The following is a 17,100-nucleotide window of genomic DNA, read 5'->3' on the forward strand; positions in this document are numbered from 1 at the left end:
TAAGCCAATGTGCATTATGACTGTCATAATGAGAATGTCCTATGGAGTGTTTGCCACACTTGCTTGATCTTCGAAAAATCTTGACATCTTGACAAACCCTAATGTTTGGCATAACACAGCTGAGGAAATTTTGCCCTGTGGTGAGTACCGTGAGATACTGGCCCTCTTCCATGGTCTCCCCAACACAGTCTCAATGGCATCGTCAGCAACATCACAGGCTCTGAGCGAAAAGCCCACGCTGGTCTTGCTGAGCTAAATTGCCATCCCTACTGCAGCTCTTCCTGGGTACCAAGCACTTCTCTCTCATCAGTTCCCAGCTGGCTCGCCCAGGCTGGACCACATCCAGAACCACCTAGGAATCACTGAGCTGACTCACACCACTCATTCCGAAGGAGCTGACATGTGCTAGCTCGTGTGTGTCTCTGGGCGGAATCCCAGCCACACCAGTGGCAGCGTCCTCAAAGGGAAGCTCTCAAAGCTGTTCTTGGGTCAATGTTCCAAGATCATGTAACAGCAGGCTTAAGGGTAAAAAGTAGGGTATGCCCACGGATAAATGGGTCATTTATGAGATCAATTAACAAATAGACTCAAACACCCCAAACTTCAGATCCATGCCCAAAGCCAACCAACTCTTCAGATATCCTATCATCCTTGGCCACCTGATAACTGACTTCCGTGGCAACAGTTGGACAAACCTGAAGAGGTGAGGGTAAGGAGCCATCATCAGAGAAGTTACTCCTACAGAGAACAGGTGCATGAGAGAGGTGGACTTACCAGAACCCAAAACTTCTCAGTAGAGTTTACAATCTCTACTAATCACCGTCGGTGGATCTCACACTATTAGCCTTCAAGTCACTATTGTTAAACAAATAAACCTGTTAGGACACAATTTTTTAAAACCTGAATATGGACTTTCTAGAGAAATTTCACTGTCAACCAGCATGACTTTTTTTTTTTTTAAGTAGGCTCCATGCCCAGCGTGAAGCCCAACGTGGGCTTGAACTCATGACCCTGAGATCCAGACCTGACTGATCTGAAGAGTCCAACGCTCAACCAGCTGAGCCACCCAGGCGCCCCTCAGACAGCGGGTTTATCAAGGACCTGTAACTGCTCCAGAATAGAAATGGAATTCAGCCTCCCGAGCTTGAGATTTCTTAAGCCATAAATACCAAGCAAAGTCTTTCATCTGTATTTCCATTTGGGTGATAATCTTGCCTAAAGAGGCTGCACATGTGCAGACTGGCAGTGTAGACCAGAGTCCTCATCACAAACGGGAAGCCGACCTCCCCTCTGCACCCCCATTTCCTACTCTACAAAACAGAGGCCATCACAAGCACTCCAGTCACCTTGCTGGGTCTTCACATGAGAAGCACGCACATTTCACAAGTTTGTATGTGATTCCCCAGCCCCCGGGAAACGAGTTGTTCCAAACACACGTTTTTATTTGTCTCTAAAGCTTTACTAATGGGGGAAGACAATGCAAGTTAAAACGGAAGGAAAATATGAAATGTTTCTTTTTTCTACTTCTTATCTTACCCAGAAAAAAAATTAAATTAGGAGCCTAACTCCGAGGACCAAGGCCATGTGGCCCCGCAAGGGCTGGTGATGCATGTAAAGTCATTTCTTAGTAACACAGAGTCGAGTAGAGGGGGACACAGTGGGGCAAAAGGCCTGGAGACTCTCACCTTCTGGCTGGTGTTTGAGCTGCAGAAAAGACTCGGGAATCTCCAAAAAGAAAAAAAAAAGGTTATAAAAATAAAGTTACCATTTCAAGAGGGCTGAACAAAATATTTGAGTTAGGTAACTGCCCGTGGGTCTGGACAGCAGGTGTATGTCCCAGGAGAATCGCCACCTCCACGATGCTGCGCAGACCTTCTCTCGAACACTCGAGATGGCTGTTCCCTCCTGCCCCTTGCAGCCCCCGGCCCGCCCGCCACACACGCACACACGCAGGTGCACAACGTCCTCTCGTGCTTATACTCACACTCATATGCACACACATACTCATGCTGACATTCACACACATTGTGTTCATACTCACACACGAATGCATGCTCACTCACGCTCACACTTACATGTGTTCACCCTCATACACATGCTTGCTCATGCTCACATTCACTTATCCACCTACTTACACACACACTTGCTCATGCTCACACTCACAGTTGTTCATGCTTGCTCATGCTTGCACATGCATGCTCACATACACACTCACACACATGTACTCTCACACCCACATTCACTCATGCTCACACTCATGTGTGCTCACCCTCATACACATCCCCACTCACGCTCACATTCACTTACCCACCTACTCACACACACTTGCTCATGTTCACACTCACAGTTGCTCAGGCTTGCACACTCATGCTCACATACACACTCTCACACACATGTACTCTCACACCCATGTTCACACCCCTACCTCTGAGATACCTGGCCAGGACGGTCATGACACCAGGCGACATTCAAAACAGTTTCAAAATCGAGTCTTGAACATTTCCCTGCAGGCCTGGCGGCATGGCTATTCCAACACCTCATGCTACGGGGAGGCCTGGAGAGAGCAGAGCCTTCACGTTTGGGTGATCGGTACAGAATTCAATAAAACAACAACAACAACGCAGATGGTTCAGCTAATGGAGTCACAGCAGTGAGCTTGCGTTGTACCAGGCGGCACCGAGATGGCCTGGCAGATGAGAAGCAAACGGCCTCAGGATTAAGCGAGGCTCTAGCTGGTTTCTACCAGGAAAACCCCAATGGAGCTCAACATTCTTAACTTCAGAAACTGCTCAACAAAACCAAGGCAAGACGGGAGAGAGTCAGGGGTGGGCAGGGGCAGAAAAGTCGGTCACCCAGGGGCTGGGAGGCAACTGAAGACAGCTGATGTGCAGAGGTGGAGACCCCGAATCCATCTACCTGCGGGCAAAGGGCCCCCCCAGTTAGCCACACGTACCCAGTTAGGCCAGACACTTGGCCCGTATTTTCGAGAATTACAAAAGTGTGCCCCCCATCCTTCAGACTCTCCATAGTGGTGGGAATTGGAAAGCTCGTGTGATGTTATAAATCTTCACTTCCTTTTTAGGGGCGCTTGGGTGGCTCAGTCAGTGAAGCACCTGACTTGATTTCAGCTCAGATCATGATCTCAGGGCCGTGAGATTTAACCCCAGATTGGGTTCCACACTGGGCGTGGGGCCTGCTTAAGATTCTCTCTTTCTCCCCCTGCTCCTCCCTCCCCTCTCCGTGGTCACGCACACATGCACTCTCTCTCTCTCCTTAAAAAGAAAAAAAAATTTTTTTTTTAAGATTTTTAAGCCACCTGGGTGGCGGTGGCTCAGTCAGTTAAGCACCTGCCTTTGGCTCAGGTCATGATCCCAGAGTCCCAGGATCAAGCCCTGCATCGGACTCCCTGCTCAGCAGGGAGCCTGCTTCTCCCTCTTCCTCTCCCCCTTCTCCTTCTCTCTCATACACTCACCCTCTCTTTCTCACAAATAAGTAAATAAATAAAATATTTTTTAAAAATCTCCACTTTTTAATTGAGGTATAGTCAGAGCTTGAAGTTTGTTCAGAAGTAGTATAGATGGGGCATGATTCTCAAAGGGAGAAATAGGAGTTAATAGCTAAGTCTCTCTTGCCACATAGGTGTGGACTAATAGCAATGTGTGCATTTTGCACGCCAACATCATGCCTCGCTTTACATTATGTCTAAGCCCTGACCTGAATGGCTTTTCTAACATTGTATTTTGTATTTATTGTGGTTGGCCACATTTGAATTATTTTTTAAAGGCCTGAACCATATTGCTTATATGTATTTGTGGCTTAAAACACACTGTTGAATCCCTTCTGGCTTACCTTGGTTATATTCCAGAGGGTCAATGGGTGTCTATTCATTACACCATGAAGAAAATCCACTGCCAGAAAAAGCTGAAGTCTAATAGTAGTTCTCAAAGGGCAGCTCCTGGACCAGCAGCCTGAGTATCACCTGAAAACATGTTACAGATGCAAATTCTCAGCTGCAGCCCACCTAGACCTATTTCTTTAGTTTTCTCTGTCTGCATAACAAATTACCACAAAGTAAGCAGTTTAAAACAACACACGTGTGTTATCTCACAGTTTTCATGGATCAGGAGGTAGGGACTGGTGAGCTGGGTGTCCCATTCAGAGTCTCACCAGGCTAAAATCAAGGCACTACCAGAGACTGTGATCTCATCTGAAGGTAGAGTCCTCTTCCAGGGTCACTGGTTGTTGGAAAAATAATTCACTTCCTGGCTCGGGTCCAGTCCAGCTTCTAGAGACTCCACTGTTCCCTGCCAGGCAGCCTCTTCCACACCACGGCAGTTTGCTTCCTCAAGGCAGCAGCAGGAGATCTCTCTAGATTTGAATCTCTCCAGTCTGCTGGAACAAAGCCATAGATGTTACATTATCATGATGAGTATCTCATCACCTTTGCCACATACCTAAGCTCGTTGAGGGAGTGACAACCCACCATATTCATATGTCCTGCCCACACTCGAGGGAAGGGGATGACACATGGGGTGGGACGTCGTGTTCCATCCCAGAACTCTACTTGCCACACCACTGAATCAGAGTCACCAATCTGAGATCCCAGATGACTTCTCCATGCCTCCCAATTCTTCGGCCTAAATTGAGACACTTAAGGAGACAGATTAACTTAAGGATTTTGTCAAACGAATGGCCATTTAGCCCTCCAAAAGAAACTTCCCTCTGCAAAAATATCCAGCTACCTTGAGCTTCTCGGGTAAATCTCATTCAATGCAGAAATCAGACTCTCCACCCTGACAGCTGAAGGACCAGATCAATCAAGGGGTTAATTATACAGATCATTTTCCTGGCTCCCATGGGCATAAAGGTTATAGATGGCCCCATATTTATGTAGCCATTGTTAAAAATTCAACTGCAGTGTTTATTTCAATGAACTCCTTTGACTATGTGCTCAACAAATGCACTAAGGAACTACATAAAACATTATCCCTAGTTCAAATTTTCTGACTCCTTAAAAGCTTCCAGTGATGGAAGGAAAAATGCATCTGTACATAAACCCCCTGCCATGACAAATACATTCATTAAAATACAAACAGCATGACAGTAAGTGAGCACCAAGCACCAGCTTGCACACGCGCATGCATACCCATGCAGCCACACGGAGGAGCTTGAACGTGGAGATGTTTTTCATAGCACATTTTGCTTAAAACTTTGCAGTTATTAACAAACCTGGATGATACATATGAACTATCAAAATGCCCCTTTTGTTAAGTGGTTTCTAAATACCTTCTAATCCTAAGTGCCTGGTGCTGCCGGTACTGTCCATTGAGAGCAGCAGAGGCCTCTGCTCTGGTGGATTCTGAGTGGACACAACGGAGGCTGATGCCCCTGGTCCTAACCACCTTGGATAACACACCCCCCACACTTTTTCTGCCCCACTGCCCAATATAATGGTGTCTCTTTGTAATCACCAGATAGTAAGTTGTGTCAACAGAAGCCATTGTGCAAAAGAGTGAAAGGACTCACTCAAAATAACAGCCTGAGGTAGCACGGCCACCAAGAGAGAGGTGGCTTTGCCTATTGTCAGGACAGTTAGGAAAGGACAGTCCTCTATAGGTTCAGGCTCCCCGGTCCTACTGTTTGTCCTCCCTGTAGGACCCGGAGAAACAGGGACTCTGCTGCGGGGAACAGAAGCACGAAACACCACCAGCCCCAGCGAGTCGGGCTAACACAAGCCAGAGAGTGGATCATCTTCCTGTCGGTTTGGAAAGGCAAGATCTGAGGACAGGGGTGTCAGAGGGAGTGACCTGTCTTTCCTGGTACAGATGAGGGAAGGGGATACCTCCCTTGGGTTACACTCATTTGGCCCTGCAGAGATTACACCACAGCAAATCATCCATGCCGAGAATTGTACTCTGGTTTCCAAATACTGCCTTCATTTGCCTAAACGATTTTTGCATCTTAAACCTCATTGTATTAATCAAACTTAGTGCGGTGGTCATTTTGCAATCCATGCATCTATCAAATCATTATGTTGTACATCTTAAGCTTATACAACATCACCTGTCAATGAAACTGGGGGGGAGGGGGGAACTATCTTACACTTCCACCCACATGAGCACATATTTATAGAATCCTTTTGAGGCCTTAAAAGAGAGATACCATAGTGTGGAGTAATATCTGTTTTCTTGTAGAATCATTGACTGTCTTTAGGAAGAGAAGTTTATTTTAATCTCATTTCTTTTTTAAAAAATTATTTTTTAAATAAATTTTTTATTTGACACACACACACAGAGAGAGAGAGAGAGGGAGCACAGCAAGGGAGCAGCAGGCAGAGGCAGAGGGAGAAGCAGAGTCCTCAACTGGGCAGGGACCCCTGACACGAGGCTCGATCTTAAGACCCCAGGATCATGACCCGAGCCGAAGGCAGAGACTGAACTGGCTGAGTCACCCAGGTGCCCCTTTTAATCTCATTTCTAACCTTAGAACCAACTCTTGAAAAAGTTAACAACATGCCTCCTCTGGTCCTCCTGCTTCCAGAGGCTGAATGACTTTCTTTTTTTTTAAGATTTTATGTATTTACTCATAAGAGACACAGAGAGACAGGCAGAGACACAGGCAGAGGGAGAAGCAGGCTCCATGCAGGGAGCCTAGTGTGGGACTTGATCCCAGAACCCCAGGATCATGCCCTGGGTTGAAGATGCTCAACCACTGAGCCACCCAGGGGCCCCTGAATGACTTTCCATCAGCCGCCAAAGCCCTACATTGCAGTTCCAAAGTAGAATGTTGAGATAAACTAAACAAGCACAGAAGACCCAGGAGAAAACATTGTCCTTTGTTGGCCAAGGAATGACCTGCCGTCCAGGTGACACGAAGCAAAAAGATTGAAACTATGTTGAAAATGTTATATTTGCACATTATTGAACACTACATCTGAAACTAATGATGCCCTGCAAGATGGCTAATTGAATTTAAATAATTAAAAAAAAAACTAGGTTGAAGATGCGCAGTGGGTACTCTCTCCCCACCACCTTCTCCTCTCCCTTGTCTCACAGGGGACCTTGAAACAAGGAGGAAAGAGAGTGGGGAGAGAGGAATAAACCATTTCAGGTCAGCATCCCAGTTCCTGGTGCTACTGTAAGTAGGGTTCACCCCACTGGGGAGGTTCTGTGCTGAGCCTCCCTTCTGACAGTGAGAGGGGAGCTGCACAGGAGATGACAGCAAATGCACACGCGATGTGGACCCAGGAATGATCAGGTTAGACAAGATGGTGAACCACGGACAGAGGGTGAATTACTTGGTCCAAAAGTTAAATCAAAAATGTCCCTTGGTGTATTTACCCCAAAGATACTGATGTAGTGAAACGCCAGGACACCTGCACCCCAATGTTCACAGCAGCAATGTCCACAACAGCCAAACTGTGGAAGGAGCCACGATGTCCTTCAACAGATGGATGGATAAAGAAGATGTGGTCTATGTATACAGTGGGATATTACTCAGCCATCAGGAAGGAGGAATACCCACCATTTGCTTCTATGTGGATGGAACTGGAGGGTATTATGCTGATTGAAGTAAGTCAGTTGGAGAAAGACAATTATCATGTGGTTTCACTCATATAAGAAATATAAAAAATAGTGAAATGGACCATAAGGGAAGGGGGGAAACTGAGTGGAGAAAACTAGAGAGGGAGACAAACCATGAGAGACTCCTAACTCTGGGAAACAAACAAAGGGTTGCAGAAGGGGAGGTGGGTGAAAGGATGGGATGACTGGGTGATGGGCACTAAAGGGGGGCACTTGATGGGATGAGCACTGGGTGTTATACTAGACGTTGGCAAATTGAATGTAAGTAAAATATTTTTTTTAAAAAACTTTTTAAATGTCCCCTGGTGATGTGCAGTTTCCTCTAGAGAAGTGCCCATAACCACCCTATAAGGATTCGTGTAAATCAAGCAATCAGCACGATGCTTCCCTCTGGGCCAGCTCTTTCTGGGAACTTGACTTCAGAAAAGAGAGAGCTGACGGCGGACATTTCAGATTTCCCTCCTTGCCCATCCCGCCCCGGAAAGTCCCCTCCGTAGAACCGCCCACCAGTTACCTCCCAGGAGTGCCTTCTGTATGCCTGAGTCCTTCCAGGGGGATCTGTCGTTCTTTAACCTGGTGGCCTCCGTGTGGCAGGCTCCTGCATCTCCTGGCTCCTGCATCTTTTTAACCACTTGCTCTTCTCCTTCCCGGACCCTCGGAGGCCCCCAGGAAGTTTATTCTCATTTTTAAACCTACCATCTCTGTTTCAAGATTTTATTTTCCTTGTAACAGCCCTAGAGAGAAACACCTATGAGCACGCTGGAGACTTCAAGGAAAGGGGAGGGGGGTTGCATTAAGTAATAAAGCCTGAGCTTGAGCTGGTGGGAATTGCAATCCCAGGTGCCCTACAGTGTGTGGGTGCAGAGGGATGAAACTGGTTTTGCTCAGGCTACTCCTGGGGGAAGGAGTTTCAGGGGGACCTTATCTTCTCCTCTCGCTACCCTCGTCCAATCTACGTTCCTAGGTAGCTACAATGGTGAGAGCAGGAGTGAACGCACTCCAAAAAGCAATTTCATGTGAGATTTGTTTTCATTTTCCTTTGGAAAACCTGTGAATATTTTTTTTGCCACTTGAGACCTCAGGAAAGCCACTGTGTGCTCAGTAGCCTTAGGGAGCGCCAACTCTCCAGGGAAAGGACCTAGACAATTTGATGTGGTCAATCCTTCGCATTAGCTGGTAACAGGGCATGGTAAGGGCAATCGTTGCCCTTCCTTTCCTTTAACCCACCGGTTAAATAAAGAGCATCGCCCAGGTCTCAGTCCTAAGTAAAAGCAGGAACTATTTCCAAGTTCAGTCCTTTAGCGACACCTGGTGTTAACTTCTCTAATCGCTCTTAAGCCAATAAAATGAAAAGTAAAAGTGCTAACTACATGGGCACCTGGGTGGCTCAGTGGTTGAGCATCTGCCTTCAGCCCAGGGTGTGATCCTGGGGTCCTGGGATCAAGTCCCACATCAGGCCCCCCGCACGGAGCCTGCTTCTCTCTGCCTCTCTCTCTGTGTCTCTCATGAATAAATAAATTAAATCTAAAAAAAAATGCTAACTGCACAAAAGTCTGATGAACACAGTTCACATAGGTAGGTAATATTCAGATTAAAAGACAATGTTAGCAATTAATAAAACCATGAATGAAAAAGGAGGGATCACCACCAATACCAAGGAAATACAAACAATTTTAAAAACTTGTTATGAGCAGCTATACGCCAATAAATTAGACAATCTAGAAGAAATGGACACATTTCTGGAAAACCACAAACTACCAAAACTGGAACAGGAAGAAATAGAAAACCTGAACAGGCTGATAACCAGGGAGGAAATTGAAGCAGTCATCAAAAACCTCCCAAGACACAAAACTCTAAGGCCAGATGGCTTCCCTGGGGAATTCTATCAAACATTTAAGGAAGAAACAATACCTATTCTACTAAAGCTGTTTGGAAAGATAGAAAGAGATAGAGTACTTCCAAACTCATTTTATGAGGCCAGCATCACCTTAATTCCAAAACCAGACAAAGACCCCACCAAAAAGGAGAATTACAGACCAATATCCCTGATGAACACAGACGCAAAAATTCTCAACAAGATACTAGCCAATAGGATCCAATAGTACATTAAGAAGATTATTCACCATGACCAAGTGGGATTTATCCCTGGGATGCAAGGCTGGTTCAACACTCGTAAAACAATCAGTGTGATAGATCATATCAACAAGAGAAAAAACAAGAACCATAGGATCCTCTCAATAGATGTAGAGAAAGCATTTGACAAAATACAGCATCCATTCCTGATCAAAACTCTTCAGAGTGTAGGGATAGAGGGAACATTCCTCAACATCTTAAAAGCCATCTATGAAAAGTCCACGGCAAATATCATTCTCAATGGGGAAACACTGGGAGCCTTTCCCCTAAAATCAGGAACACGACAGGGATGTCCACTCTCACCACTGCCATTCAACATAGTACTAGAAGTCCTAACCTCAGCAGACAACAAAAAGAAATAAAAGGCATTCAAATTGGCAAAGAAGTCAAACTCTCCCTCTTCACAAATGACTTGATACTGTATATAGAAAACCCAAAAGCCTCCACCCCAAGATTGCTGGAACTCCTATAGCAATTCGGCAGTGTGGCAGGATACAAAATCAATGCCCAGAAATCAGTGGCATTTCTCTACATTAACAATGAGACTGAAGAAAGAGAAATTAAGGAGTCAATCCCATTTACAATTGCACCCAAAAGCATAAGATACCTAGGAATAAACCTAACCAAAGAGTTAAAGGATCTATACCCTAAAAACTACAGAACACTTCTGAAAGAAATTGAGGAAGACACAAAGAGATGGAAAAATATTCCATGCTCATGGGTTGGAAGAATTAATATTGTGAAAATGTCAATGCTACCCAGGGCAATTTACACATTTAATGCAATCCCTATCAAAATACCATGGACTTTTTTCAGAGAGTGAGAACAAATCATTTTAAGATTTGTGTGGAATCAGAAAAGACCCTGAATAGCCAGGGGAATATTAAAAAAGAAAACCAGAGCCAGGGGCATCACAATGCTGGATTTCAGGTTGTACTACAAAGCTGTGGTCATCAAGACAGTGTGGTACTGGCACAAAAACAGACACATAGATCAAAGGAACAGAATCCAGAATCCAGAAATGGGCCCTCAACTCTATGGTCAACTAATATTCAACAAAACAGGAAAGACTATCCACTGGAAAAAAGACAGTCTCTTCAATAAATGGTGCTGGGAAAATGGACAGCCACGTGCAGAAGAATGAAACTAGACCACTCTGTTTCACTCAAAATGGATGAAAGATCTAAATGTGAGACAAGATTCCATCAAAATCCTAGAGGAGAACACAGGCAACACCCTTTTTGACCTTGGCCACAGCAACTTCTTGCAAGATACATCCATCTTGCAAGGGGATCCCTGGGTGGCTCAGTGGTTTAGCGCCTGCCTTTGACCCAGGGCATGATCCTGGAGTCCTAGGATCAAGTCCCACATCGGACTCCCTGCATGGGGAGCCCTCTGCCTGTGTCTCTGCCTCTCTCTCTCTCTCTCTCTGTCTCTCATGAATAATAAAATCTTTTTTAAAAAAAAGAGAGAGATACATCCATGAAGGCAAGGGAAACAAAAGCAAAAATGAATTATTGGGACTTAAGATAAAAAGCTTCTGCAAGCAAAAGAAACAGTCCACAAAACTAAAAGAGAGAGATACATCCATGAAGGCAAGGGAAACAAAAGCAAAAATGAATTATTGGGACTTAAGATAAAAAGCTTCTGCAAGCAAAAGAAACAGTCCACAAAACTAAAAGAACCTACAGAATGGGGGAAGATATTTGCAAATGACATATCAGATAAAGGGCTAGTTTCCAAGATCTATAAAGAACTTATTAAACTCAACAGCAAAGAAACAAACAATCCAATCATGAAATGGTCAAAAGACATGAACAGAAATCTCACAGAGGAAGACATAGACATGGCCAACAAGCACATGAGGAAATGCTCCGCATCACTGGCCATCAGGGAAATACAAATCAAAACCACAATGAGATACCACCTCACACCGGTGAGAATGGGGAAAATTAACAAGACAATGTTGGAGAGGATGTGGAGAAAGGGGAACCCTCCTGCACTGTTGGTGGGAATGTGAACTGGTGCAGCCACTCTGGAAAACTGTGTGGAGGTTCCTCAAAGAGATAAAAAATAGATCTGCCCTACGACCCAGCAATTGCACTGCTGGGGATTTACCCCAAAGATACAGATGCAGTGAAACGCTGGGACACCTGCACCCCAATGATTATAGCAGCAATGTCCTCAATAGCCAAACTGTGGAAGGAGCCTCGGTGTCCATCGAAAGATGAATGGATAAAGAAGATGTGGTTTATGTATACAATGGAATATTACTCAGCCATTAGAAATGACAAATACCCACCATTTGCTTCGACATGGATGGAACTGGAGGGTATTATGCTGAGTGAAATAAGTCATTCGGAGAAGGACAAACATTATATGGTCTCACTCATTTGGGGAATATAAAAAAATAGTGAATGGGAATAAAGGGGAATGGAGAGAAAATGAGTGAAAATATCATCGAGGGTGACAATACATGAGAGACACCTAACTGGGAAACGAACAAGGGGTAGTGGAAAGGGAGGTTGGCGGGGGGTTGGGGTGCCTGGGTGACAGGCACTGACGGGGGCACTTGGCAGGATGACCACTGGGTGTTATGCTATATGTTGGCAAATTGAACTCCAATAAAAAATAATAATAATAAAAATTTAAAAATAAATAAATAAATAAAAGACAATTTAGCATTGCCATTTATTTGGTGAGTCACAGGGCATGGCTCACCATAAATGGTAGAGCAACCTTTGTTTTTATTGTCATGGTTGTTATTACCGAAAGAACTCAAAGGAGGGAGGCTCAAGAGAATTTGTAGTGTCTATGATATAGTAGCTTTTGCAAATTGTCAATGAATTGCCTTTTATGAGGCAGAAATAATAGTTTAAAATCTAACAAATACAGTTTGGGGGCACCTGGATGGCTCAGCCAGTTAAGCGTCTGGCTCTTGATTTCGACTCAGATCATGACCTCAGGGTTGTGAAATCAAGCCTCCCATCAGGCTCCACTCTGGGCATGGAGTGTGCTTAAGATCCTCTCTCTCTCCCTTTCAAAAAAAAAAAAACAGCTTTATTATTAAAGAGGTAACCCCTTGAGTTAATTAAAATCTTTTTTTAAATTTTATTTATTTATTCATGAGGGACACAGAGAGAGGCAGAGACACAGGCAGAGGGAGAAGCAGGCTCCCTGCAGGGAGCCTAATAAGAGACTTGATCTCAGGACTCCAGGACCATGACCTGAGCCAAAGGCAGACACCTAACCACTGAGCCACACAGGTGCCCTGAGTAATTAAAATCCTAAAGGCAAGTGTTCCCTAATTGAATTTTATCCGTAAAAAAAGGTTAACCAAAATATCAAGTCTGTTTCTCTCCAAGGTTTAGAATGTCCCTGTAAAATAGGGAGTTAGTGCCCATCGTGCCCATCCCTCCCCAAGAAAATATAAGAAATGATAGAAGCTCTGATTGTTCCTGAAGGGCCTCAAAGTTATCATTCTAAAAATAAAGTGTACACACAGAAGGCAAACACCTACCCAGAACTCAGGGGGTACCTTAAAGCCCATATAGGTGTCTTACCATTACACTTTTTCCTAAAACTGAGTGCAGGAAAACATTACAGCCAGACAATATACACATGAGTACACTTTCTAAGTGAACACATACTTGTAAAGTTTTACATTTAACCTGCCCCAGGACCCAAGGCCTGAAAGAAATTAATGAGGACTCTGAACTATCTAATAATGAGAAATATGTCGTCTGAAAAAAAAGTTCTCCAGGGGTGCCTTGTTCTCCTGTACTGGAGTGGGAAAGCTCAGAAGGAATCGGTTAAACAACTATGGACACAATCAAAACAATTTAGCTTTGAGCCCTTTCTCCCCGCCAGTGCTCTTCTCACTGCTGAACCCATGTCATCCAATGTAAACCTCAAGCCACCCCATGAGATGTATTTGCACGATTCTTTGTTACTAATGAGCTCATGCACCATTGGTAATAGAGAGTGGGGTTGGTAACACATCACACTAGCCCACGCCTGATTCTTCCCAGCTCGTTAATGTTGTAAAGTCATCAGAGATGGGTGTTCTCATGGGGAAAGAGGAGACTTAGCAATAGATAGAGACTTCGAGAAAACGTGGGAGGTGGGGTGGGGAATATCAAAGTGCCATTCGTTAATGCAAGTGATGCCTGGTGTTGAGGCTTCAGACCACTTGGTTTCCCACCCTATTGATCCGTTTGGAGAAAACACACATGCTAATGAAAAGGGTGTGAGAATTCTCTTCCTTATCAAAAGGGGCATTCGTGAAGATGAGAAACAACGCCCTCCAGGACCCACAAGTTGCAGGAGGAAACATCAGCCCAAATGTAAAGGCTGCCAAGAACTGACGACCGTGATTCTAGGTGCTAGACCCTGCAGAGAACCACACTCATGTTTTTATCATGATTGGGACTCTTTCATTAGCACCCTGATTACAGAGGCCCATAGGCTTCATTTGGTATGCCCCAACTCTATCTTTCCCATCGGCCCTCTTAATTTTAGCACATGATTTTGCAGAACATGTGCATGGAAGGCGTATGATAGTAAAGCAGAAATAGGTATCATCATCATCATTTCCTTGTACAGCTAGGGAAACTGAGGCATCAAGAATCAAGCACTCTTCCCAAGATCACACTGTATTTATGTGATGAAGCCATAGTTGAAAGCTACCTTGGATGCAGATTCTTATTTGGTAGCTACTAAATATGACATTTTAAATGAATATTAATACATGTGTTATTTTTACATGTCCAAAAGTTCTCTGATTCTACTCCCTTCAAAAGATAGAATGTGGTCCCCACTACTCCCTTGAGTGTGGGCCGGATTAACTCATTCTAACCAGTAGAATATGGCAGCAGAATGGTGTATTGCCCCCTGGAAATCAGTGTGGCTTGGTTTACACCAAAGTGCAAAGTCTTCTTGCTGCAAACAATGCCATGAAGGATGTGGATAGGATAAAATATTTGCAACTCATATATCTGATAAGGAACTTATATCCAGCATATGTTAAAAAAAAAAACTCATACCACTCAATAATAAAAAGAACAACCCATGGCTCCCGGTGGGAAGCCTGCTTCTCCCTCTGCCTATGTCTCTGCCTCTCTCTGTGTGTCTTTCATGAATAAATAAATAAAATCTTAAAAAAAAAAAAACAACTCAACTTTATAAATGGTGAAGAATCTGAATAAACATTTCTCAAGAGAAATGGCCAATAAACACATTACAAGTAGTTCAGCATCACGAGTCAAGAGGGAAATGCAAATCCAAACCACAGCTTTGCACCCCTAGGATGGCTACACCGAAAAGCACAGTTCACAAGCATTGGCCAGGATGCGGGAAAATTGGAAACCTCAGACACTGCTGATGGGAACAGAAAATGATGCAGCCAGTCTGGGAGATAGGCAGTTCCCCAAAATGTTAAACCTATGGTTACCATATGACTCAGCGGTACCTCTTCTATCTATACCCAAGAGAAATGAAAATAAATGTCCACATAGAATCATGCACCCATGCATGCTCATAGCAGCATATTCATACTGGTCAAAAAGTGCAAACAAGCCAATGTCCCTCATTTGATGAGTGGATAAACCAAATGTTATGCTTGTAATGAACATTATTCAGCAGTGAAAAGAAAATCCTGATGGAGGCAGAGCTAAATGACGGAAAAGGTCTGCAAAACCCAAGGGAAGAGGCTCCCATTATTGTACTGCCCAAGCAGACTGGGCCTTGCCATGGCTTGGCTCTGCTGGCGAGCACGCCCATAAAGCTGGCTGAACTGCACATCAAAGATCCACCCCTTTGGTGGCAAAGTGGTTAAGTGCCAAAATTCAGGCCCCATTTTTCTTTTTTCTTTTTTTTTTTTAATTTTATTTATTCATGAGAGACACAGAGAGAGGCAGAGATCTAGGCAGAAGGAGAAGCAAGCTCCCTGCCAGGAGCCCAATGTGGGACTCGATCCCAGGACCCCGGGGTCATGACCTGAGAGGAAGGCAGATGCTCAACCGCTGAGCCACCCAGGCGTCCCCAGGCCTCACTCTTCTGAAAGATCTGGAATAATGGATGTAAAGGTGGCTCTCTGACCTGGGATTGCTGTGGCCGTCGGTGGCATTACACGAGCTCCTCCCTGGACAGCGAAGACTGCCATGTGCCCTCCTGCCCCTGCCCCCAGAAGTCCTCCAGCCCCAGTGAGGCTCTGAAAGCCCAGGGCCACAAAACCAGGATGCGGTCTGGAAACCGAGTCACAGGCCTTGCTCACCGGGAGTCAGAGGAGTTCCCAGACAAGGAGCCAACATCACTCTCACAGAACTGGGAATCTGAGCCCTCCCCAGAGCAAAGCAACCGCTGCTCTGACATGGATCCTTCACCAGAACTATTCTTCAAGCACAGGATGGGATGCTGACCCAGAGGGAGGGATGTCTCCAGAACACGCCACCAGACTGTGGAGGAGAGGGGGGAAATCCAGGCACAGCTCCAGCCTCTCTGATCTTGATGGCTCAGCCCTTACCTTGACCAATTTTGACAAAGAAAATATGTCAAGGGATGAGAACAGTAGGCCTGTTTCTTAAATACCTTTTCATGTTCTGGGTCCTGCACATTGTGGGGTTTGGGATGTTTTGGGGGGTTTTTTATAAAGAGGCATATAAAACCAAAAGAGAGAAAAAGAATACTGATAAATGCTATAGCAGGGATGACCCTTGAAAACATTAAGCTAAGTGAAAGAGGCCAGACACGAAAGGCCACACATATTATATGATCCCATTTATACAAAGTGTCCAGGGTAGGCAAGGTTACAGAGATGGAACGTGGTAGCCAGGGAGTTGGGAAGAGGAGGGAATGGGGAGTCGTTGCATTCTATTTGGAGTACTGAAAACTTCTAGAACTAGATAATAGTGGTGGTTGCACAAACCTCTGAATATACTGAAATGCTGAACTGCAGGCTGTGAAGGGGGTGGATTGTATGGTAAATGAATAATATCTCAAAAAGGTCTCTTTAAGAAAAAAAAGTGTGGTTTCTGCCTTGCTCCTGCTCTCTCCTGGGTCACTCACTGTGGGGAAAGCCCCCTGCCGTGTTGGAAAAAGTCCGTGTGGCAAGGAACCAAGGCTTCCAGGCAACAGCCATGTGAGTCATACTAAAAGCGGATCTTTCCACCCTGGCCAGGCCTTCGGGTGATGGAAGCCCTGGGTGAGATCCTGACTGTAACCTTATGCAATTGCCTGAGCCTGCACCACGGCTGAGCCCTGTCACTCTAAGCGGCTAAGTTTGGGGTTACTTGTTACACAGCAGTAGACACACAGGCACGCTCCTTTTTTATGGTGCTTTGCTTTATTGTGCTTCACAGACACTGTGTCTTTTACAAATGGAAGG

The 17,100-nt window shown here is 44.9% G+C and overlaps 1 long non-coding RNA gene across 2 annotated transcripts; it reads left to right on the top strand.

Annotated features, from left to right (window-relative positions):
* The first annotated feature begins 9 nt into the window (after positions 1–9).
* Positions 10–6,099, top strand: LOC140613138 (uncharacterized). Of its 2 annotated transcripts, XR_012014271.1 has the most exons (4): positions 10–140; positions 966–1,746; positions 2,511–2,803; positions 5,656–6,092. It is a non-coding gene; the product is annotated as an uncharacterized lncRNA (long non-coding RNA). The 2 variants fall into 2 exon arrangements; XR_012014270.1 differs by having other exon boundaries at positions 14–1,746; positions 5,656–6,099.
* Positions 6,100–17,100: the final 11,001 nt, after the last annotated feature.

Source organism: Canis lupus, chromosome 21 (assembly GCF_048164855.1).
Source record: "Canis lupus baileyi chromosome 21, mCanLup2.hap1, whole genome shotgun sequence".
Taxonomy (NCBI): Eukaryota; Metazoa; Chordata; class Mammalia; order Carnivora; family Canidae; genus Canis; species Canis lupus.